This window comes from Girardinichthys multiradiatus, chromosome 23 (genome assembly GCF_021462225.1).
Source record: "Girardinichthys multiradiatus isolate DD_20200921_A chromosome 23, DD_fGirMul_XY1, whole genome shotgun sequence".
In the NCBI taxonomy this organism is placed as follows: Eukaryota; Metazoa; Chordata; class Actinopteri; order Cyprinodontiformes; family Goodeidae; genus Girardinichthys; species Girardinichthys multiradiatus.
In genome coordinates this window covers 2319789-2345378 of record NC_061815.1, presented here as the reverse complement: position 1 = coordinate 2345378, position 25590 = coordinate 2319789, and positions in this window count along the sequence as shown.

Sequence of the window (25590 nt, the reverse complement as noted above, 5' to 3'; positions counted from 1 at the left end):
TCGACTAGAAATAGTCGGGCTCGCCTCCACGCACAGCGTGGGCTCTGGAACCCATCTCCTTGAGAGGGGTTGGACTCTCTTCTACTCTGGAGTGGCCCACGGGGAGAGGCGGCAGGCTGGTGTGGGTTTGCTTGTTGCCCCCCAGCTCAGCCGTCTCGTGTTGGGGTTTACCCCAGTGGATGAGAGGGTTGTATCCCTGCGCCTTCGGGTTGGGGAGAGGTCTCTGACTATCATTTCAGCCTACGGGCCGAGTGGTAGTGCAGAGTACCCTGCCTTCTTGGCGTCCCTGTCGGGGGTGCTGGATAGGGCCCCTCCTGGGGACTCCATTATTCTGCTGGGGGACTTCAACGCCCACGTGGGGAACGACAGTGACACCTGGAGAGGCGTGATCGGGAGGAATGGCCTGTGGCGGTTCGCAGCCGAGTGTGAAGCGGCTGGGATGAGGATCAGCTCCTCCAAGTCCGAGGCCATGGTACTCGACCAGAAAAGGGTGGCTTGTCCTCTTCAGGTTGGAGGGGAGTTCCTGCCTCAAGTGGAGGAGTTTAAGTATCTCGGGGTCTTGTTCACGAGTGAGGGAAGAATGGAGCGGGAGATCGACAGACGGATCGGTGCGGCTGCCACAGTAATGGGGGCGCTGTGCCGGTCCATTGTGGTGAAGAGAGAGCTGAGCCGAAAAGCAAAGCTCTCAATTTACTGGTCGGTCTACGTTCCTACCATCACCTATGGCCATGAACTTTGGGTCATGACCGAAAGAACGAGATCACGGGTACAAGCGGCTGAAATGAGCTTCCTCCGTAGGGTGGCCGGGCACTCCCTTAGAGATAGGGTGAGGAGCTCGGCCATCCAGGAGGAGCTCGGAGTAGAGCCGCTGCTCCTCCACATCGAGAGGAGCCAGTTGAGGTGGCTCGGGCATCTATACCGGATGCCTCCTGGACGCCTTCCTTGGGAGATGTTCCAGGCACGTCCCACCGGGAGGAGGCCCAAGGGACGGCCCAGGACACGCTGGAGGGACTATGTCTCTCGGCTGGCCTGGGAACGCCTTGGGCTCCCCCTGGAGGAGCTGGAGGAGGTGTCTGGAGAGAGGGACGTCTGGGCGTCTCTGCTGAGTCTGCTGCCCCCGCGACCCGGTCCTGGATAAGCGGAAGAAGATGAACGAACGTTTAATTTTAATGTACTTTTAATTATTGCATCCTATAGATCACCTAATTTTTTTAGAGTTTAAACAACCATCATAATGATATGTGGTTATCCATTTATCTAAATATTTAAATTTTAATATTTTAATTTGATCCTGTGCTTCCATAAATTTCCAATCTTTACATTATTATTCATTTTTAGTTTATTTAAATCACCCTTTTCCCATTTTTTGATTTAAATTTGGTCCAGCATATAAATACCTAGGGTATTCTAAATACTGGATTTTTCTCTTCAGTAGGGTGACAGAAAAATCTCCTTTTGTGGTAATTCTCACTTCAACTCTTTCGAGTGGAGAATTCTTGCCTTTGCTTCCACAAAAGTTAGTCACTTACAATCCCACTGTTTTTGGTATGAGGTAAAACCTAGTGGTTTAAATCCTCCATTTATTTCTCACATACACACATTTAAACGCGGATTTTACTTAGTATTTTTTTGTTGTTTAAAATACTTAAACGCAGACTCCGCCGTTCTGGAAACACGGAATTTTAGTATTACTTTCTTAATACTTAAGAGGACTCTGTCGTCCCCTATAACCTCGGAATTTTCAGTATTTTTTACTAATACTTTAAGCAGAACTCCGGCGCACTGCTCTTAACCTCGGAATTTTCAGTATTTTCCCCAATACTTTAAGCAGAACTCCGGCGCACTGCTGTTAACCTCGGAATTTTCAGTATTTTCCCCAATACTTTAAGCAGAACTCCGGCGCACTGCTGTTACCTGTTAGTGCCTAGGTTTACAGGGTTAGTTTCCTTTACGCAATGACCCCCAGTCATTCGTCACACTTTTTAAATCTAGATTCAACTCACCACTTTGTCCTCTCCTCTCTCTCAGAATTCCGTCAGCCGTCAGACTCCAGCGGGTGGGCCGAAATCCAGTCCCGGAAAGGGTCTGTGTGTCTTCCTGTTGAAAACAGCCGTGCGCACGGTCTTTTCCTGGAGTCTACCGACCCGCTGGAACCATCAGACGTAGTTGGAATCCGGCTCTCGAAGGACCAAATTAATGTCAAGTTTAACCAACCTAACAATACTTATAACAACACAAAAAGAAGAGAGAGAGACAAAGTATTAGTTATTTACTCGTACGAGGAGAACGGTCAGAGATATGTTCAGTTACAAGTCCCCAACCATTCTGAACAACATCTCTCCGAACCCCCCTTTTATTTAGGATTGTCCCTAGTTACAATGAACATTAATCACTAAAGGATGGGAAAACAACAGCTGCATCTTAGACAGGACATAAACTCCTTTATCTTTAAACAACATCTCTCCCACAGTCTCCTCCTTTGCAGGGTCAACTCTGGCCTCTTGTTCAGTGCAATCAGCCCCTCTTTATGACCTCCTCATCTGGACTGCTTCTTCTCTTGCAAGCTCAGCTCCACTTTGTGACCTTAACCTGCAGACAAAACTCACACATCCTTTACTCACACATACATTATGAAAAGTTATATAATCAAATAGTCAAGTTAATAAATAGGAGAAACTATAAGACAAATCTTTATTCAATTATTCCAACATTTTGGCATTTCCTTCTCCCCAGTCTTCCTCCAGACTCTGGCACCTTGATTTCCGAATGACATGCAGAATTTGCTTTCATCCGAAAAAAGTACTTTGGACCACTGAGCAACAGTCCAGTGCTGCTTCTCTGTAGCCCAGGTCAGGCGTTGTGGCTTGAATGTGGCACCTGTAGCCCATTTCCTGCACACGCCTGTGCACGGTGGCTCTAGATGTTTCTACTCCAGACTCAGTCCACTGCTTCCGCAGGTCCCCCAAGGTCTGGAATCGGCCCTTCTCCACAATCTTCCTCAGGGTCCGATCACCTCTTCTCGTTGTGCAGCGTTTTCTGCCACACTTTTTCCCTCCCACAGACTGAGGTGCCTTGATACAGCACTCTGGGAACAGCCTATTCGTTCAGAAATGTCTTTCTGTGTCTTACCCTCTTGCTTGAGGGTGTCAACAGTAGCCTTCTGGACAGCAGTCAGGTCGGCAGTCTTACCCATGATTGGGGTTTTGAGTGATGAACCAGGCTGGGAGTTTTAAAGACCTCAGGAATCGTTTGCAGGTGTTTAGAGTTAACTCGTTGATTCCGATGATTAGGTTCATAGCTCGTTTAGAGACCCTTTTAATGATATGCTAATTTTGTGAGATAGTAATTTTGGGTTTTCTTGAGCTGTATGCCAAAATCATCCGTATTAAGAATATAAAAGACTTGAAATATTTCAGTTAGTGTGCAATGAATCTAAAATATATGAATGTTAAATTTTCATCATGACATTATGGAAAATAATGAACTTTATCACAATATGCTAATATTTTGAGAAGGACCTGTAAACTATCTATGTGTGTAACCTGTGTGCAGATATAGGGGAGTCTAGCTTAGGGAGTGAAGCATAGAAAATGCAAGGTCATAAATTGATGAACGACAGGGGATTACCGGAGGGGGTGAAAGAAGATGTACGTCATAAATTGGTGAATGACAAGGGAGAAAGGGCAGAGAGAGGGCAAGGTCGTAAATAGACGGAGGATGAGGTGAAGCAGAAAGAGGATGAGTTTGCCAGAAGGAAATAACCAGAAGCACTCCTTATTTGGACCTAAGGAACGGTTATATTGTTGCTGGGAGACACCCACAGACAGAATGATTGTGTATATGTACTGCATAGCAGCGAGGGGTATATAAAGGTATTGTGGTGCACCTCCAAAGGAGACAACACACAGACGTTTCCAGGTACCCGTGTAAGTGTGGTGTCTCCTCTCTGAATTCAGATTGGTTTTAATAAACTTGTGGAAACGTACAACTGATCTCTGACTGAGGATTGTCCTTTGGGGTGCCAAATAAAAAGAGTCGATAAGAGGTGAGGAGTAATGTAAGAGTTAACTGACGGCCAGTAAAGTTTTCCTACCTCGACAGTTGGTGCCGTGACCCGGATTTGGCACTAACTAAAGGATAATTAATTGACTACGAGGCGGACGTCGTTCTACAACACCACAGGGTCGACCCAAAACAAAGGGTAAGGAGATCTATATTTATTCTCCTTTTGCCTGCTAATAGTTTAGGTGGTGTTGTGGAATAGATATCTGTTTTCTCTTAAATTTACAGTCTTGATCAGTTTTGGGTAAAATATTTGTTGGTTGAAATAATGTATCACGGTAAAGAAATGATATATTGCGTAAAAATATTTGCTGATTGACACAAGATAAATTTTAGCCGAGATACTTGAATGTTGAGGCTGTAACATACTTTTCACCGAAGATACTTAAATGGTGGCGTGTTGAAGTAAATAAATTCCGGATTTGGCAATCCACACTCAGTCCTGACAAAGACTGGGGTATTTAGGCTGGGGTTAGTAAGAGCCTCCCCGAGGGATTAAGGACGCCTCAAAGAGGCCAGGGATAGGACCCCGAGACCCTGAATTGGCAGGTGAGGGAAGACAGTTGAGATACTTAAATGGTGAAACTGTATAATAAGATTAAGTAAAAGGAATTCCAGGGAGTCAACGGAGGCTTGATTCCTAGGTGTCAAACCGGGTTTGGCATCACAGCGGTTGGACCAGGAGAGATTGAAAAAGTCCTGCTGAGTGGAAGGGTTAAAGGCCCTCCGCGCGCGCAAGCTATATATCCTGTTGTGTTTTCGTATTTGTCTAACTGGATTTACTAAGCATATGAGTGAGAAGAGAATACAAATGAGTGGCTGCGAATGGCTGCACTTGAGTGTGAGTGACTGTAGAAGCGGTGATTATATTACAAACTGTATTGCCATAGGGTAAACAGAAACAAAAAAAAGACAAGTTGTTCAACATGGCAGGAGAGATTGATTGTCGAAGGAGGAGTAGGAATGGATGACAGGGAACCGTTAGTTAGATGGTTGAACCGAGAATATAAGAGGTATCTGAAGGATAAAGAAAGTTGGTTGATTAAAGCTGATGAGAAAGGGCGACTTGGTGGAATAAAGTGTAAAGTTGAAGCAAAAGAGCTGAAGTAGAGCCTAAGAGAGACAGAAGCACAAGAAACGTTAGACTTTTAAGAGCGGCTACACTATTGGAATCAAAAGTGCATGATTTATATGAGAAAGCTTCTCAACAGATGACAGAAAAACAGTTTAAAGATTCTGGAAGAACACACACCATGACTACTCGTAGCCAGAGCGGTCCATCCAGATTTCAATGTTCGTTGTTGACCTCATCAGTTGGAATGACAAAATATGTCCCTTTTTCATTGGGAGATGAACAGGCATTAGTGGATAAGTTGCCACCTATTGCAGGATGCGGACGTGGACAGGAATTAGATACATTGACTAAAGGCATGACACTGGCCTTGGGTGACTTTAGAGCAATTTTGGGATGATCTGTGCATCCCTCGGTGGCTAGGGAGATAAAACAGAATGCTGATTGCAGTAAGGACCCTGATGACACACCCCTGACACGTGTAATGACAGCCCTAGGGAAGGCCATAAGAAATCAGTATCCGCCCCGTTGCAGTCCCTCAATTCGATTGGGACCCTAATCAGCATCCTAAAGAGCACATTAGTGCTGCAGTGGACATGTGGATGAGACACACAGGAGTTAATCCTAAGGGTGACGGGACAGGAATGGGACAGCTGTTTAAAAAGCCATATTAAAAGGAGTTCCTGTTGACATGTGTCAAAAGATGAAAAATAATCCTGATTTGCAGGGAACAGACTTCACAAAGTGGGAAAAACATTTAATTCACCATTTACATACAGCTCAGGAGGCAGAGAAAAAGAAAAGAGGAGAAAGAGCACCTACAGAATCAGCTCCTTAAATTACAGCTGCAAGAGGCCAAAGAGAAATTAAATAAGAGAAAAAGTGATATAACTGAAAATGTAATGTTAGCTGCAGCTCAAGCTGTTCTTCCGGCTGCATCTGCATCTCCTGCAGCACACACCCCAATGTCTTTGACTGATCAGTGGCCAGGAGGGGATTTCCCCTCCCCTCCACCCTGTATTTTATAATTACAGGTACAGTGGCCCCGGTCGTGGAGGCGGATGGCATGTTGGTGGTCAGCTGGTCGTAGTAAATGGTGTGGAGCACTCAGAGGAAGGGGTGGAGCCAGCAGGGCACTGGGAGATGTGTGCTACAACTGCGGTCAGTCTGGACATTGGGCACGCACCGGCCCCACCTGGGGTTAACAGCAGGGAGTAACGGTCCCTCCTAATGCAGGTATGGCACCTCTACCACCCCAGCAGGGCCAGTATCCACAGATGGGTGGACACCCGTCTTGCAGCCCATACTGACGCCGCTGAGGAGGACCAAGGCAGCGTGGGAACAGCAGATCCCGTGTTGCCTGCAAAGGTGGGAGAGAACTGTCTGATTTTTTTAGTGGACACTGGAGCTACTTATTCCACCATAACACAGCAACCTCCTAAACCACTGCTCTCTACCAAGACTGTTTCTGTGATGGGCTTCTCAGGGGCTGCACAAATTCTGCCTGTGACTGTACCATTTCCTGTTCAGATTGGGACTCAGAGAGTAACTCACCCTTTTGTGCGTTCACCCAGCACACCTGTTAATTTGCTGGGCAGAGACTTATTAGTGAAGCTGGGAGCATCAGTGCTGTTTGGTACTGATGGGTTAACGGTAACTTTTCCAGATGGTTCCTCTTTGGCATGTGGACAAATACTTTGACATGGACAATATTTTTTACAGCCAGTTGAAGAGGAATATGCTGACATCTACTGGGGACTGCTGACCACACCTTCTTCTCCAGGCAGCATCTTCTCTGTGTATCAGCTGTGGAAACCCTGGATTCAAAGTCTCTGCCCCTACACCTCTCTGCTGGACCCGCCCCATGTCACTCTGTTCTACGACCGTTGTCACACTGAATGGTACCAGGATTTGTTTAATGAAACAGTAGAAGGTAGGACATGGTTTATTTCATCCAAAAATATTTATGTGGCTCCTGAGGGTGTGGCTGCAACATTTGATTTAACACCTGACCAAGCAGAATGGTATTTAATGTCAGATGAAGCTGTTCCTCATGTTTCTCTTTCTTTGCATCCTGAGCATCAAGCTAAGGAATTGGGAGGAGTGGTAAAGCGCTCTCTGGCAGCTGGGGACTGGCAGGACACCTCAGTCACCAATGTAAGGTATTCTAAGAGCACAGACACATACTGTATAAATGTACAGCTACTGATTAAGTTCTGTTGCAGCATGAGATGCACATACATCATCCTGGGAGATAAAAAACAGATCATCCCAAAGCTGCAGCTCTTTTGCAGAGCCTACCTTATCAGTTATGGGCTGAAGGACCCACAGATGTAGGATTAACCCCCTGCGCCCCAGTTTCTTTTCAGGTTGCATCTCCCTCGCTTATTTGGGTTACACAGTATCCGCCCAAAAAATAAGCTCAGGAAGGCATCAGAGACACCATTGAAGGCCTGAAGGCAGCAGGTGTGTTAGAAACCTCAGCCTCAGCATGGAACACACCCATCCTTCCTGTAGAGAAAAAAGGTACTGGAAAATACCGCATGGCACATAATTTAAGAGCAGTAAATTCAGTTCTGGTGACTCCTACTGTTCCTGTCCCAAATCCCTATGTTGCTCTCTCCAACCTTGAACCTTCACATCAGTGGTACACATGTATTGATCTAGCTAATGCTTTTTTTGTTTGCCATTAGCAGAAGAGTGCAGATACATTTTTTCTTTCACCTATTGTGGGGAGCAGCTGCGCTACACCCGTCTGCCACAAGGGTTCGCCCTTTCCCCAGGTATATTTAACCAGGTTTTGAAAGATGTGTTACAGACTTGTACCCTACCACAGAACGTGACTCTAATTCAGTACGTGGATGACGTACTACTGGCAGCATCCACAGCGGAGCTCTGTTTGCAATCTACAGAACTCATGCTGAGACATCTGCATAAACATGGATTCAAGGTCAGTAAAAATAAACTACAAATAGCAAGGAAGCAAGTTTCCTTCCTGGGCGGAGTTATTACCGCAGGAAACACGAGCATGTCAGGTTCACATAAGCAACGTATTTTAACACACCCTGAACCTCTTAGGTTGAAAGACATGCTGTCATTTTTGGGCCTTACAGGCTACAGCAGGAACTACAACCCAGGTAACACCGATCTCACACAGCCCCTCAGAGACCTAGTCAGAGAACAGGGCATGCAAAATCTCAACAATGTCCTTAATTGGACACAGGAAGCGGAGGAAGCCTTTATTGTGTTAAAGCAGCTTCTCTCCAACGCGGCAGAACTTACGCTCCCAGACTACACCACACCATTTTATTTGGATGTTTCTGTAACAAAACTGGCAGTAAATGGAGTTTTGTTTCAGAAAAAAGGGGGAGAGAGGAATTGTTGAGAATTAAAATCATGTAATTTAATGTTATTAGTTTAGTTTGCATGTGAGAAAATTAAACTGAGATTTAACATGAGTGAGCCTTGGGGAGAGATCACAGCAGGGGTCAGGGTGGCACAAGGGTGAAACAGGGGTTAGGTTCTCGGCAGCTGCAAGCCATAAAAGCTGGCTGTAGGGACAATAAAGCAATAAATGTCAACTTTTGGCCGTGGTATAGGTTATAAGTTAGATGTTTTACTTACCGCTCCCCTGTCGTTGCCAGAATCCATGTTGAGGTTTCAATTGGCAGACCTTTCCACCGCAATAGCGCTGCTGTTTGAAAGGGTTAATGCAATTGGTTGATAAGTAAATCATCACCCACGTGCGGTGCGCTCTTGTGATTTGCTGAAACAATGAGGCTATCTGATTGGTTGCAGATCATTCCTTGTTTTTAAAAAGGCTTGTGTTGGTTGAACTAAGTCAGGGGAGTCTCAAAAATCCACACAAATAAAGTCAGGTTCAGAGACCACAAGCAGTTTGTAAATCAAGATATATTTGTGTGTGGGTCAGAAATACATGGGTGAATCTTGTTCTGTGCATGTGTGAATCGTACTGTGCACATGTGAATCTTGTTCTGTGCATGTGTGAATTGTGCTGTGCATGTGTGAATTGTTCTGCGCATGTGGGAATTGTTCTGCGCATGTGTGAATATTGAGACTGTTTTAGCTCCATAGATATCTGGTCACCCTAGCCTTGCCCTAATAATGCATTACTGCTGGGAGAAGAACACAAGCCGCCATTACATTCAACAGGTAAACCAGGTAAAAGGAAGGATTAGAACAAGTGTTAAAGTGACTGTGCTAATCTCAGCTAACATGCACAATGAGTTAATTTATTCTCTAAAAAAACAGTTTGAGTTTTAATTGTCCTGTGTGTGTTTTCTATTTTTCTGAGTTTTTGTCTTTGTCCAAGGACAGCAGAAATTAAGTGTCAGAATAAAGGCCCCTTGTTCTCAATGCTGATAAAACAAAACAACAAAGGAAGTGTTCTTGTGATGTCTGGCAGCAAATCTAATTTTGCATATGTCACTAGTACAAAGTATTGTTTATTTTAAATCATTCTTGCTTAGAGATTAAAGCTTTAGTTATAAAGTAAGTGAATTAATTATTAGGCATTACATGGGAATTCTAGCTATTAAGGTACTTAGGATAATTACATTGTTTTATTTACTTTATCACATTTTTTGCTATTTATAAACAAAATATTACTTATAATAAAATAAATAAAATATATATCATATATAACACCTTTCAAAATACATAAACTTAATATCCACTTTTAGTTCATTGAGGTGTAAGAAAGAAAACATAAAGCCCAGATAGAAGACAATGTCCCTGGACAAACAAACAAGACCTGAAATGGAAGCAAACTGTGTCAAAACAATTTTTTGTTAAATTTGTCAAGTTATGGCTCTTAAGGCACACTGAGTAATTAATAGAGCATAATATTTTATTGAAATACTTTTAACAAATGTTAATGGCAAATTGATGCACTCTTCAAAGGGAGTGCCGATTTCAGAGCTGCTTTTTGCAAATGATGTGGTATGTCTTATCTGAGCAAGCAAAAGGTTTTCAGCAGTTTGCAGGTGAATGTGAAGCAGCATGAATGACAATTAGCATCTTCATCTTTCGATTGCGAATGAGGTTCTAAATTAAGTGGATGAGGTTTTTTGTATGTTGGGGTCTTGTTCACTAGTGGGTGTCAAATGGAACAGGAGATAGACAAGCATATTGGAGCAGCTGTTGGAGTGATATGCGTGTTGTACTGCTCTGTCCTGGTGAAGACAGAATAATCTAAAACCTTGAGTTCAGGTATTTCAGCACCTGGGCATGCAGACTGCTTCTGCAAACATTTGTGAAAGAATTGGTCCCTCCCAGAAGCTCAAAGAATGGTACAGTGATACGATGCCACCTGTGAAATAAGTCAAGCTGTGAAATGTCTTCACTACAAAATATTCCACAGTCAACTGTTAGTGGTATCGTAACAAAGTGGAAATAATTAGACTGGATAGCAACGCAGACACAAAGTGGTAGGTCACCTAATACCTTAGCAATGTGCTAAGGAACATCGGATGCAAAGGTCACAAACTTTACAAACTTTCTACAAAGTTAATATCTACACACCGACAAACTTCAGGTTAGCTGAAGAAGACTATTTACACAGCTTAATGGAATAGGTTTCCACAGCCAGAATAATCCTAGGTTTCTTTTAGAGTCACAGCTCTGTTGAGCCATCCATTCCCTGAGCTCTCAGCAGTAATGACTTTATGTGATTCTTTTTAAATAAAATTGATTCTATTAAAAGTAAAATCATTGGCATACTCCCAAACATGATTACTTCATCCCCAGGAAGTGAGACAACATTGGAAGTAACTGTAGAACCTGATCTGTGTTTGGACTGCTTTGATCCTGTGGAACTTCCTGAGTTACCAAAAATATTAGCTTCACCTAAACCTTCAACTTGTATGTTAGACCCAGTCAGTCAGTCATTGTCTACCACTTATTCCATAGTGGGTCACAGGGGAGCTGGTGCCTATCTCCAGCAGTCTATGGGTGAGAGGCAGGGTACACCCTGGACAGGTCGCCAGTCCATCACAGGGCAACACACATACAACCACACACACACACTCATTCATACACCTAAGGGAAATTTAGAGTTACCAATTAACCTAACAGGCATGTCTTTGGACTGTGGGAGGAAGCCGGAGTACCTGGTGAGAACCCACGCATGCACGGGGAGAACATGCAAACTCCATGCAGAAAGACCCCAGGCCGGGAATCGAACCCAGGACCTTCTTGCTGCAAGGCAACAGTGCTACCAACTGCACCACCGTGCTACCCAATCCCAACTAAATTATTTAAGGAGGTGTTCCCTTTGAGTACCAGCCCCATTCTAGATTTGATGAATCTATCCTTAGTAAAAGGATATGTACCACAAGCTTTTAAAGTAGCTGTAATTAAACCTTTACTTAAGAAACCTTTGCTTGATCAAGATGATTTACTAAATTACAGACCTATGTCCAATTTTCTGTTCTTATCTAAGATTCTTAAGAAAGTAGTTGCTAATCAAGTTTGTGAGTATTTACACAGTAACAATCTGTTTTCAGTCAGGTTTCAGGGATCATCATAACACAGAAACAGCACTAGTGAAAGTCACTAATGATATTCTTATGGCCTCAGATAATGTGTATGTACTTTATCAGTTAGCTACAGTTGGCTACAGTGTAGCTTACCACTGTTAGTGTGTGAATGTGTGTATTAATGGGTGGATGACTGAATTTAGTGTGAAGTGCTTTGGGGTCTCTGGGGACTTGATAAAGCGCTATGCAAGTACAGGCCATTTACCATTTACATAATTATCTTAGAAAGGCTGGAAAATGCAGTAGGGTTTAGGGGAACAGCACTAGGCTGGTTTAAATCTTATTTGTCTGACAGATTCCAGTTTGTTCATGTAAATGATAAATCATCTTCAAACTCCAGGGTTAATTGTGGAGTACCACAGGGGTCAGTGCTTGGGTCAATTATCTTTATTATATATATATATGCTTCCAATAGGTAAAATTATCAGGCAGCATGGGATACATTTTCACTGTTATGCTGATGATACCCAGCTTTATTAATCTATGAATCATGATGAGTCCAATCAGTTAGATAGACTACAGGCATGTCTTGAAGACATAAAAACTTGGATGACTCTAAATTTTCTGCTTCTAAATTCGGACAAGACAGAAGTTGTTGTCTTTGGACCAGAATGTTTGAAAAAGAAACTGCTTATTCAATCAATTATGTGGACGGCATTAAACTGACCTCTGGCAATAAAGTAAAATGTAATGTCATTTAAATCTAATTTTAAACGGGTTTCAAGGATTTCCTTCTTTCACCTCTGGAATATTGCCAAAATTAGAAACATCCTATCCAGGAGTGACGATAACAAACTAGTCCATGCATTTATTGCTTCAAGGCTGGACTCTTGTAATTCTTTACTATCAGGATGTCCACAAATTGCAGTTAAAAGCTTCTATATAGAGTTCTGATGAAAATTAAAAAGAGATCATATTCCTCTTATTTTAGCTTCCCTTCATTGGCTCCCTGTTAAATCCAGAATAGAATTTAAAATTCCCCTCCTCTCATATAAAGCCCTTAATGATCTAGCTCCATCATACATCAGAGATCTGATTGTTCCATATGTTCCTAACAGAGCACTTTGTTCTCAGACTGCAGGTTTACTGGTGGTTCTTAGAGTCTCTAGAAGTAGAATGGGAGGCAGATCCTTTAGTTATCAGGCTCCTCTCCTGTGGAACCAGCTCCCAGTTTTAGTCCGTGAGGCAGACACCCTGTCTACTTTTAAGGCTAGGCTTAAAACTTTCCTTTTTGATAAAGCTTATGGCTGGAGTGGCTTAGGTTATCCTGAGCTATCTCTGTAGTTATGCTGCTATAGGCTTAGTCTCCTGGAGGACATAATGACCACTTTCACTCTCTGTTACATTCTCATACTACTCTCCAGTTTTGCATTATTTTCTGTTATTTCAGCTTTTAACTTTATGTTCTCTCTCTGTTTTTTGTCTTTCCAGAAGCTACATCTGACCTGGCTCTGTTTAGCTGTCACACCTTCCTGGAGGGGGACATCGGCTGAGCTGCTGCTGCCAACAACTTAATTCTTACCTTATACAGATGAAACACTTGGCCCTGTCTTTCAGTGTTTAACCCTGTCCCTCCTAGACATAACTACTGGCTGAGTTTCTACTGTGACTAATTGTATGTGCTCTCTTTCTTACTCTAGACTTGAAAACTGGTTCAGAGTTCATCTGCTTAGCTGTCTTTCTCTCCTAGATGAAGCCACCAAATGGGCTATAACCAATAATGTTTCACTTTTCTTTCCTATATAAAGTACTATTGGATTAGTGGTTCTGTGTTCTTTTTTGTCTCTGCTCTGTTCTCTCAAACCCCCAGTCGGTCGTGGCAGATGGGCGCTCACACTGAGCCTGGTTCTGCTGGAGGTTTATTCCTATTAAAAGGGAGTTTTCCTCTCTGCTGTCGCTTCATACATGATCAGTATGAGGGATTGCTGCAAAGTCAATGCCAGTGACTGTCCACTGTCTCTACATGCTCATCCAGGAGGAGTGAATGCTGTGTCACTGACTCGATGCAATCTGCTGGGTTTTCTTAGATAGAAAAACGTTTAACCAATCTGAATAATAAACTGAATCTGACTGCAGTGTTTGATAGTTAGGATTAATTGGAATTGATGTACCAGACTTGAATTCTGTATGGTTCGATTGTATTGACTTTGTAAAGTGTCTTGAGACGACATGTTATGAATTGGCACTATATAAATAAAACTAAATTGAATTGAATTGAAGGGTAGTAATGTAAAAGAGGTAATGTGTTGTAGCTATTGTAACTATTACCTGTTGGAAAGAAAACATGATTTATGGCAGCAAGGTGATAGAGGTGCATTAATATTGTACACTGTGAATAATTTGTTGGTCAACAAGAGCAAAAAAGAAAACGCAAGCTGGATGATAAATGTCATCATTTGTCTCTCCTGTTTATATGCATTACCGTAGGTCTTGATGGATCGATATGCATGACGGGATGAACAAATGATCCTTTAAAGGGGATTGTGGTAGTCTGATTTTAGCAGAACTATGATTTCAGAGGGGCTGTACTGTCAGAGAAGAGAGTGCAGTGGCAGTTATAGGGTAATACATGGCTACAGATTAATTACATTGTAAATCATTATTTACTAAGTTCATATTTTGTGGTCATCAGAAGAACTTTCTCCGCATTTTATATGGGTTCCAACAATAGATGTTACAAAGCCTTGTCTAAAACACATTTGCATTAGATGCCTAATAATTTATGTGTTAGTTAATATTTTGCCATATTGTTATGCTTCTATCGTTCATTCATATTGTTTCAAAATTACTTAACTTTAATATACAACATCTTTTTTCAGTGACAATTACTTCAGGGAGAAAATGTTCATGCTACCAAAGAAATTACCAATTCTCAAAAAAATATTTTACTAAACAGGACAATATTCTGTTGCAGGGAAGATACAACAATTGGTCTTATCACAGATCTAGAAATTACTTAGAAAATAAGGTACATTCACAAAAAATGTCTGGATCATGCAGGGATTAAAATGCTTTTTGTGAAGCCATTCCAGCCTACAATAAACACACCAGCTGTGAGTTTCTTTATCCACTATAACAGTAATAACGTTAACATCTCAAGACACGTACAAATTTCCTTGAGTCAGGTAGTGTCATGCCACATTATTCTATCTGTGCTATAACCCTGATCATAGAGACCATTGTGTTGGTGACCTTGTTAGAAAGGAAAACAAAGTGTTATACAATAGGCTGTTCAATCTGTTTAACAGGTTGCTTCCTTCATTGTTTTGAGTCCCAGTAAATTTTTTTGTCTTTGGGCTTACTGTGCATCTTTACTAAGCCTTTCTAGTATGCCATTGGATCAAGTGTAATAGATATTTATTTCAGTAGCAAACAGAAACAAAGAGATCAGTTCATGGTCCTGCCATTTTCTTCAAACCATTTGTAACCGTAGCTAAGAACAAACTCAATTATTTTAATGTTTTGAAAAATGTAAATCTTACCAGGCAGAAGTATTTGTTTGTGTTCATGAGACTTGACTGGGAGCTCGTTTGTACCCAATGTGCCCTAATGATCTTAATCTCTATTGGATATACACCATCCCAAAATGACAGCCCTGTAATCAAATTAGGGACACGTGACTGATAATGCTAATTAGGTATAGGGACATCTGTGCTTTTTGTCTCATGGACCAGCGAGCTAACAGCCCCAACATCTGGATGCTATGTGTCCTGATCAATAATCACCATCCGTGATGTTGGAATTATGATTATTGATTGATTAATCCTTCTCAATAATTATAATTAAAATTCATAATTTGAAAAAATTAATTTCTTAACCAAAATCCTCATTTATGAATCGAGACCAGAGATGTCTTCTGGTGTTGTAATTGTGGCTCAACGCCTTTGATAATTACAACCGTTAAATACTCAGTAATAATTAATAACTATTACCGGAGATGTCACTGTTTAATCGACCGTTTCTGCCAAAACGTGTGGAACGTTTAACCTTATCTTGACTGACGAATCACTCTTACACAAAATAAACCCAGAAACGCCTTCTCTTTATCTATGTGAATATTTATTAAATCACATGCTGATACAATCCGTTCTTCTGATTTAATAATCTTCACCTACTCAAACATGCAAAGTTCTACACAAAAGGGGTAAAATCTCTAACAAAACAAAAATAAAGCAAAACAGCAGTGGGTGCGAATGGGATCAACCAGCAGTTATGGCAAAAATGAAAATATGACAAAGGGGTGTGGTGGTGAGTGGAGGTGGGGGCGCAGCTCCACTGTAACTCATTTATACTCAGTCATAAAACCTCCCCCAACTCTTGAGCAGACAAAGAATTATAAAACTTTTGGCGGCAAGCTAGCAAGCAGTGAGGTTCAGGACAAAGAAAATGGGGAATTTCACCATGAGGTTATTTTAACAGTCCAGTCTCACAGCGCATCTGCGCGTGCTCTCAGGTGTTCAATAACCCCGCAAAACACACACAAAGCTGGGAGCGCAGCGGCCCCAGACATCAGCACGGCATATCAAAGTTTCAATAACAAAGTTACATGCACATATCATTCAGAACACATTAGATTAAATAGCGAATCTAATCACACTAAAACCTCCTGTACCCTGCCCAGGCTTTCTAAGAAATAAATAAAAATAAAGGACGGGTTTTACTTTGTTGGACCACTTGTTGCTGAGTATTGGACTATCAGCACGTTGTGGGACGTCACTGTGCCTCTCCAATGGCATCGGCCATTTTGTATCCAGGACAGCCCTGGGTACAAAATGGGTACTGATATGACTGGGCGTCCCAAGTCTGATGTCACAAGACGCTATATAGGAAGGCTCCGTTTTGAAAACCCCACCTTCAGCTGGAAACCTTGACACGGTTACCACACAACTGAAGCATCCTCTGGAGAAGAAGAGATCCCACATGGAGTCTTCATTTATTCTCTCTCGTTGGCCAACGAACAATTCATAACTAAGGTTTCTGGACTAGGAAGGCCAGAAATTTCACTTTGCCGATCGAAGACGTGAGTTAACACGTAACTAAAAACACGGAGTTTGAGGAAACGAACCGCCACCGTGTTTCATCCCTAGTCGACTGCTGATGGTCAGATCCTATGATAGGTATTTGTTAGGTTTATGATTATTGATTGATTAATCTTGATCAATAATTATAATTACAAATCATAATCTGACAAAATCAATTTCTTAACCAAAAATCCTCATTTATGAATCGAGACCAGAGATGTTTCTGGTGTTGTAATTGTGGCTCAACGCCTCTGACAATTACAACCGTTGAATACTCCGTAATAATTAATAACTATTGCCGGAGATGTCACTGTTTAATCGACCGTTTCTGCCGAAACGTGTGGAACTTGAACCTTATTTTGACTGACACATCACTTTTTGCACACAATGAAACACCAAACGCTCTCTCTTTATCTATGTGAATATTTATTAATTTTCACCTACTTAACATGCAAAATTCTACAAACACAGGGGTAACACATCTAAATAAGCAAAATCAACAAACGGTAGTGGGTATGTATTGAGTCAACCAGCTTATGGCACTATAGACGAAGGAAGATGTGAATATGAGTGGTGGTGTGGTGGCGAGTGGTGGGGGTTGGAGCGCAGCCCCAACTGTCCTTATGGTCTTCTGATCATAAAACTTTCCCCTAACTCCTGAGCACAAAGGATTCTAACTTCTGGCGGCAAGCTAGCACAGTGAGATTGAAGACAAAGGGAAATGGAGAATTTTACCATGAGGTCGTTTTAACAGTCCAGTCTTGCAACTCACATGTTGACTCTCAGATAGTAAAAACACAAACAGCTCTGGGAACGCGGCGGATCCCGACATCAACATAACACATCAAAGTTTCAATAAGCAAGGTTACATGCACATATTATTCAGAACACATGAGATCCCAACCAGCGATTCTGATCGCTTCTACAACCTCTGACCCTGCCCAGGCCTTCTAATAAAGAAATAAAAGATAAAATAAAAAGAAAAGATTGGTTTTACTTGGTGTCGTCTTCCTTCTGAGCGAGGGAATTCGAGCGAGGAAAAGTGGGGTAAGTTAATTGTGCGTCCACAATCAACTTCAGGGGAAGCGGTCAGTCTTTGTCCTTTGGTCTTCTTGACAAAAAGGAAAAATATGATCTGACCATCAAAGTCGACTTGAAAATGAAACACGATAGCGGTTCGTCTCTCCGAAACTCCGTGTTCTCAGTTACGTGTTAACTCACGTCTTCGATCGGCAAAGTGAAATCTCTGGCCTTCTTAGTCCAAAAACCTCAGTTATGAATTGTTCGTTGTCCAACGAGAGAGAATTAATGAACTCTGCAAAGAGCTCTTCTCTTAAAGTGGTGCGCTTCAGTCACTAGACCGGTTTTCTAGCAGAAGGCAAGTTTTCAAACATGAGCGCCTTCCTATATAGCCCTGTGACGTCAGACTTGGGACGCCCAGTCATATCAGTCGCAATGCTCGATGGGATATGTAGGAGCGGGCTGTCCTGGGTGCAAAATGGCCGATGCCATTGGAGGGGCACAGTGACGTCCAACACCGTGCAGATAATCCAATACTCAACAAACAAGTGGTCCAACATATTATTTAGTCAACTCAGAGGTAAGGAACGACACAGAGTCAGTTATACTTGCGGCAAGGGTAGCTCACACTTTGCAGTGCAAATCTACGAAGTATTAACACTCCTCCCTCTTTATTTATACATACTTGGTCACACAGTTCAAACAACATTCAAGGTGGGTGTTTGTGTGTGTATGTGAAAGGTTAGGGTTCATGTGTCTTGATTTTAGAGAAAGGAGTGAGGATTGGTGCCAGTCCCTAGATGTTGCTGATAATAGCATAACTCACCATTCTCTCTTATCTCTTTGTCTATGGCATGTGGGGGAAGAAAGCACTTAGAACAGACACAAGTGATAAACAATATAAAAAGTCATAAAAACCCTAACAGTTCCCGCCTGTTTTATCATGAATAAGTCATGAGTAAAGACATGTAAAATGAAACACTCTGTGTAAGCACAAACCCACAGGACGGAAAACAGATTATTTTGTGGCAAACACGGTCCCTCCGCCCAGGCGACCACCAATCATGGCAGAGTAAAACAATATAATAAAACAAAGAAACAATGTAATAATAAAAAATAAAACAATTAAAACAAGCCTTGTTCATATCATCATTGCCCTTTTTCTCATTTCACTTAAACAGCAACTTCTTTCGATTTTCTGCTATAAGGTCATTTTATGAAGTACAAGTATGAATACACTCAGGCATTGAAGATATATTCATTTACAACATGTCATCATAATCATCTGCTTTTTGGGTCCAGTGTCCATCTTGTCCATCTCTTCTCGTGTGATGTTACATCCTGTGGATCCTGTCTTAAACAGAGAAAGAGCCCTGCTACCACGTTTAAGCTCAGGCTTATCAGTCCTGTCCACACGCCACAGAAAGCCATGCTAAATTGTGCACAGGTCAGTTGTTTTCTTCGCCGGTTTGAGATGTTGGACCATATGGGTCCAACCCCTTTGTACCCGGTCATTCCCCTGTTACCCCGTCGGTTGGTTTGGCTCCTGTAATGGTGATATTAGCTTACAGTGGCTCTTGTGGATCCATGATGGTCTCTCTGCGATTTTCAGAGCTGTCGGTGTGGTCAGGAGAACACGGTATGGCCCTCTCCAGCAGGGGGTGCTCCAGTCCTTTCTGTGAAGTGTCTTAATCAGGACCAGGTCTCCAGGCCTCAAATTGTTCTGTGAAATTGGAGCAGAATTTACTGGCAGACTACTGGACAACTGTACTTCTTTTGTTTGTAACATCTTATTCATCCATTCAGCTAATGATGTTTCCTGCTGTGCTTTTCCTATGTCATCCATTTCTGAGGGCAATGGAAAAGGTCTGCCATGTACTATTTCAAATGGAGTGAGACCAGTTTGATTTGGAGTTATTCTCATCCATAATTTAACCAGAGATAGGCATTCAAGCCATGGCCTCCCTGTTTCTTCCATTGTTTTCCTTAATCTATTTTTTATTGTTCCATTTGTTCGTTCAACTAGCCCAGCAGATTGTGGGTGGTAAGAACAACGGTTTTTTAACTGAAACCCTAATGCTTTAGAGCACAGTTCTATTACATTATTTACAAAATGAGTCCCATTATCTGATCTTATGATTTGTGGGATACCATATGTAGGGAAGAAATGTGTCACTAAACTCTTCGCCACTGTGAGCGCATCACAGTGTTTTGCAGGGTACATTTCAACCCACTTCGAAAATGCATCTATGACCACTAAACAATATTTCTTTCCCCCTGACCATGATAATTCTATGAAATCCATGTGTATCGTGTGAAAGGGATGAATAGCTGCTGGGGACTGGCCTCTTTTGGGTCTCATGTTCCCCTGTGGATTATGTTTGCAGCAGATAATACATGATCTACAAAAGTTTCTTGCATAGTCAGAAAAATTTATGGTGTGGAAATGTAGATTTACTAAGTGTATCATTCCCCCTCTCGACACATGGGAAACCCCGTGTGTTGCATGGGACGCCGTCTTGTATAAATTCTTTGGTAATATTGGCTTATTTCCCAAATGATAAATGTAATCTTTCTTTATGGCCCCTCTATTCAGCCAAGATTTAACTTCTGCAGCTGGTGCACATTGTTGTGAATCTTTCAGCACATCTGTATCTATAAATAAGAGATCTGACATTTTCAAAGTGAGGGGAAGCCTCGAAGCTATTTTAGCAGAAATATCAGCAAAGGTGTTTCCCTTTGTTTCCAAGGTTTCATCAGATTGATGCGCTTTACATTTACAAAGGGCTATCTTTGCAGGTAGCTGGATAGCTAACAGCAGTCGTTTTAACAGATTAAAATGTGTCAATTCTGTTCCAGCTGATATTTTAAACCCTCTATTTTCCCATATTTTGGCAAAATGGTGAACAGAACTGAATACATATTGGCTGTCTGTATAAATGGTTAGGATTTTTCCTTCATATAGTTCACACGCTCTGATAACAGCATACAGCTCTGCAGTCTGTGCTGAACATGTATGGGGCAGGGCCTGTGACTCTATAATTTTAGTTTCAGTGGTTACTGCATAACCAACTCTGTTTTTTCCATATTCATCTTTTGATGCTGATCCATCTACAAAAATTATTTGTGAGTTTTCCAGAGGAGTCTGAGAGATATCTTGCCTAGGTTTTGTGTCTTCCTCAACCTCTGTTTTACAAGAATGTGGTTTTCCATCTTCTGCTGTTGGAATTAATGTGCTAGGGTTTAGTGGACCACATCTTTGCAGAGTTATATTTGGTTGTGAGAGTAACAATGAGGACAACATAATATGCCTTGCATGAGTCAAGAAAGGATGTGAAGTTTGTAGCAATACAAGTGACAATGAATGAGGAACTTTCAGTGTGAGCGGGTGGCACAACACAATTTCAGCTGTCTGCTTCACAGCTTCTGGTGCTGCGATGCAGCTCTGCACACAATTTGGAAATCCAGATGCCACCGAATCCAATTTTTTAGAATAAAATGCTAAAGGTCTGTTTTTGGAGCCAAATAGTTGGGTTAATACAGCTTTCCTATAATCCTTACATGCATCTACACAAAGTGTGAAAGGCTGGCCATAATCCGGCAGAGCTAAGGTGACTGTTGTTTGAAGCAGATTTTTTAGCTCTGTGAATGCTACTTCTCCCTCCTTAGTCCATATGATTTTGTCTTTTAATGTCATGTCTTTGCCATAGATCATAGATTGCAAGGGTTGTACAATGGCTGCATAGTCTGGTAGCCATTCTCTGCAAAAATTACACAGTCCCAGAAAGGACTTCATTTGTTGTTTAGTTCGTGGTTTTGGGGCTTCCTGTATGGCTGTTTTTGTGCTACTTAGGAGGGAACGACCATGTTGTGATAACAAATGTCCCAAATAAATCACTTTCTCCTTGCAAAACTGCAGTTTATCCCTAGAGGCTTTGTGCCCCGTCTGGTAGAGATGTTTCAGAACTGTTATGTAAGCTTCCTCACAGTGTTGTTGAGTGTCTGAAGCTATAAGAATATCATCTACATACAACAGGACTTGACTAAGTTCAGGCACCTAACAGGTGCTCATAGAGTATCTTAAGGCTTGTGTATATACATGTGGGCTTTCACTGAAGCCTTGTGGTAATCTGGTGTAGGTGTATTTTTTCCCTTTGAACTGAAAGCCAAATAAAAACTGTGACTCTTCATGCAGTGGTACTGTGAAGAAAGTATTGCTAAGATCTACCACTGAGAAATATTTTTTATCTGGAGTTAATGAATGCAGTAATGTATGTGGATTCGGGACGTCTGGAATCGCATGTCACACTATTTTATTTATCGGTCTAAGATCCTGAACCATCCTCCACTTTCCTGTGCTGGCTTTCTGCACTGGAAAGATAGGTGTGTTGCATGTAGCATCAGGTGCTTCCCTTAATATTCCTAACTTCAACATATCCTGTATTACTGGCTTAATACCCTCATCAGCGTCTGGCTTTAAGGGGTACAGGCGAACTACTGGCCATTCTTCAGATATTAATTTAACCTTATATGGTGGAAACCCCTTTATAAGTCCTACATCAACGATGATTGGGACCACAGTTCAGGTGGGACAGCAGCTAAGGCAGGGTGACTGTTGCTCTCTTTGCTTTCAGCTAGGCACAGTATCTGTCACTTTGCCTCATCCAAATGTGTCTTTGGATGAACTTTGACTATCCACCCTAGAGTGAGTTTCCAGATTCCTGTATTAGGATCTACTTTCCAGTCAGAGCGTGTTAATGCCTCATATCTCCCTCTTTCAGCACGCTGTATAAAGTTTTCAAATTCTTTCCAATGACCCCCCACAGGTTTAGTTAATGACAGATGAGGTGTACTGCCTTTAAACTGTTGAAGCTGTCTTCCTGACAGTATGATTGAGGTGGAGGATTTTCCTGTTTTGGGGTCAACATACAGATGCTGTATGGCAATAGTCTGATTTTCTTTCTGTGATAAACAGTATCATACTGATGATCTGGCCCTGCAGTATTTTTATATCTCATGGTTACATGGAGCTCAGTATCTAGCATGCACTGTGCCCCCTGGGAGGTTTGTTTTTCTCTGGTTCTCCTCAGCAGTTCTCGAGCTGTTGGTGTGGGGTCTAGATCGAGAGACCAGTAATAATGCGGCTGTGAGAGTTCATTTAGGACTAGGGCCCCTTCTTCCACTACAGCTTTCATACCTGTTTCTGTTGATACTATATTTATATGCAACTTTTGCATAACATCTCTTCCCAACAGGTTTACTGGACATTTTTGACTTATCAGAACGGGAGCCTGACAAGTAAGTTTTGTCTCAGGTTCTGTTATTGTTACTGGTGCACTTAGGTAATGTACCTCTGATGTGCCAGCTGCTGATCTAACATGTACTGTGGTGTTAGAATATTTTACTCCGGGTGGAAGTTTAGTTAGCACAGTTCTACTTTGCCATTTATTAATATGTTTTTATATGGCAAATCTTGCGTCCTACTTAGTGCTATAAGTTCTAATGCGGCTTGTATATCAACTTCCTCCATTTCACTACTGTTTTTTTCTGCTAGTGGGGGAGGAGGTGGGGGCTGTGGCTGTAATTGTCAATTCTGGGTAGAGTTGGGGTTATACACCCGCTTTTCATTACATTCTCTTGCAAAATGTCCTGGCTCATTGCAGATCCAGCAGTTGTCATCTCTTGCGCCAGGGTTTTGTAAAATTGTCCTACATTCTCTAGTATAATGCCCTATTTTGCCACACCTCAGACACACATTGCTCTGTGTGTAACTGTGTCGTGGCCCTCCTCCTCCTCCTCTGTGACCTCTAAATCCCCTCCGTCCTCTTTGCCCGCTTGCCCCTGAGCGATGCAAAGCCATTAAACTGTCTTGCATTCCAAATGTATCTGTCTTCCTATCTCGCTGTGTTTTATGAGCATGCTCCGCGTATTCTAAAGCTTGTGTAACAGTTCCTGTATTTTGATGAACCCTGTGTTTATCTATATACCGTCTGAGTTAAATTTTAAGGCCTTGCAAAAAGGCTCTCTTCAACTGTTGCTAATAGGCTCCTGCCTCTGCTTCATCATATGGTATAGCAGAGTTTGCTCTAAAAACACGTCTCATCCTATCCAAGAAATCTTGTGGGTCCTCTTCCTCCTTCTGTTTGCATTGTGAGATTTTACCATAATCTGCTGTCTGTATATAAACTCTTCGAATTCTTTCAAAGAGTAAGCGTAAGGCGTCCCTTAAATCTAGTGAATTATGTGCCAATATGTCACCATTATCATCGCATCCAGTGAAACCTCCTGCTACTCTGCACCAGCGATGACCAAACAGCTGGGTAAAACACTGGAGCATCTCTCTGCCATTAAGATGAAAACTTCCTCTGAGTTCTGTAATAGCTTCTAGAAATTCTTCCACGCCTTCATGTATCTGTGGAATACCTTTTAAAGCAGAAGTTCTGTCTTCCTGTGTCCATGGTCTATATACTAGAATAGTTGGCGGCTGTCGGTGATTAGCGTCACTTACATTTGGATTTGCTACCTCAACTAGAGGGAATGTGTCTCCCTCTAAATTTTTTTCAGATGGATGAAATTTCTGTTCATGAGCCATTAAGGCTTCACCTGAGTACATGCTAGAAACGCCCTTCTACTGCGACTAATTCGCAGCGGTGTTAATTTTCTGGGATTAAACCTGACCTTTATCTCCAAGAATCACCAATACGTCTTTCTATTCTGGGCAAAAGAAAACACAAGACCAGCAGAATCCTACTAAGATTCTTCCAAAATGCTTAGTCTTCCAAACACACAAAACAGCACAGTCACACAGTTAGTATTTTAACATATTTATGTCCCTTCAGCAATATGTATGGTCGACCTAGCTTAGTTTATGAGCTCTCTTTATTATTCAACACTTAATTTCATTCCCTTCCGGCGGAATGTTACCAACCAAATTATCCAGTTCACTTTACGGCGCCTAGTCATTTTTAATCTTTTTACGGTGAGATAACTACCCAAATTTATCACTATTTCTTTGCAGCGAAATAAAACCTATCCAATGCAGTGTCCTTGCGGCAACACACTACCAAACGACTTCTAAATACTTTTCTTCTTTCATTTATATAGCGCTTACTCTTATCTCATGTACTGTATTTTAAAACTGTCTCACCTCAGAGTTGACTTCTAGGTGACTCTGTCGGACCTCCAGAGTCACCTGGCATCGAGCAAGACAATAATCCACCGGCCAGATGCGAACGTCACACACCGGGACTTTCAGCCACCAGGCCTAGATGCGGCTGTGCGGCAGCGCTTAACTCGACGTCAGGCTGTTCCCGGAGATCCGCCAGTCACTGCAAAGAAAGATAAAATCACTTTAGTTCTTATAATATCCGGCTCCGAAGGACCAAATTAATGTTAGGTATTATTTAGTAAACTCAGAGGTAAGGAACGACACAGAGTCAGTTATACTTGCGGCAAGGGTAGCTCACACTTTGCAGTGCAAATCTACAAAGTATTAACACTCCTAACCTCTTTATTTATACATGCTTGGTCACACACAGTTCAAACAACATTCAAGGTGGGTGTGTGTGTGTTTGTGTGTGTGTGTGTGTGTGTGTGTGTGTGTGTGTGTGTGAAAGGTTAGGGTTCACGTGTCTTGATTTTATAGAAAGGAGTGAGGATTGGTGCCAGTCCCTAGATGTTGCTGATAATTGCATAACTCACCCTTCTCTCTTATCTCTTTGTCTATGGCATGTGGGGGAAGAAAGCACTTAGAACAGGCACCAGTGATAAATAATATAAAAAGTCATAAAAACCCTAACATCCTATTTTTCCTTTTCGTCAAGAAGGCCAAAGGACGGGACTGACCGCTTTCTTG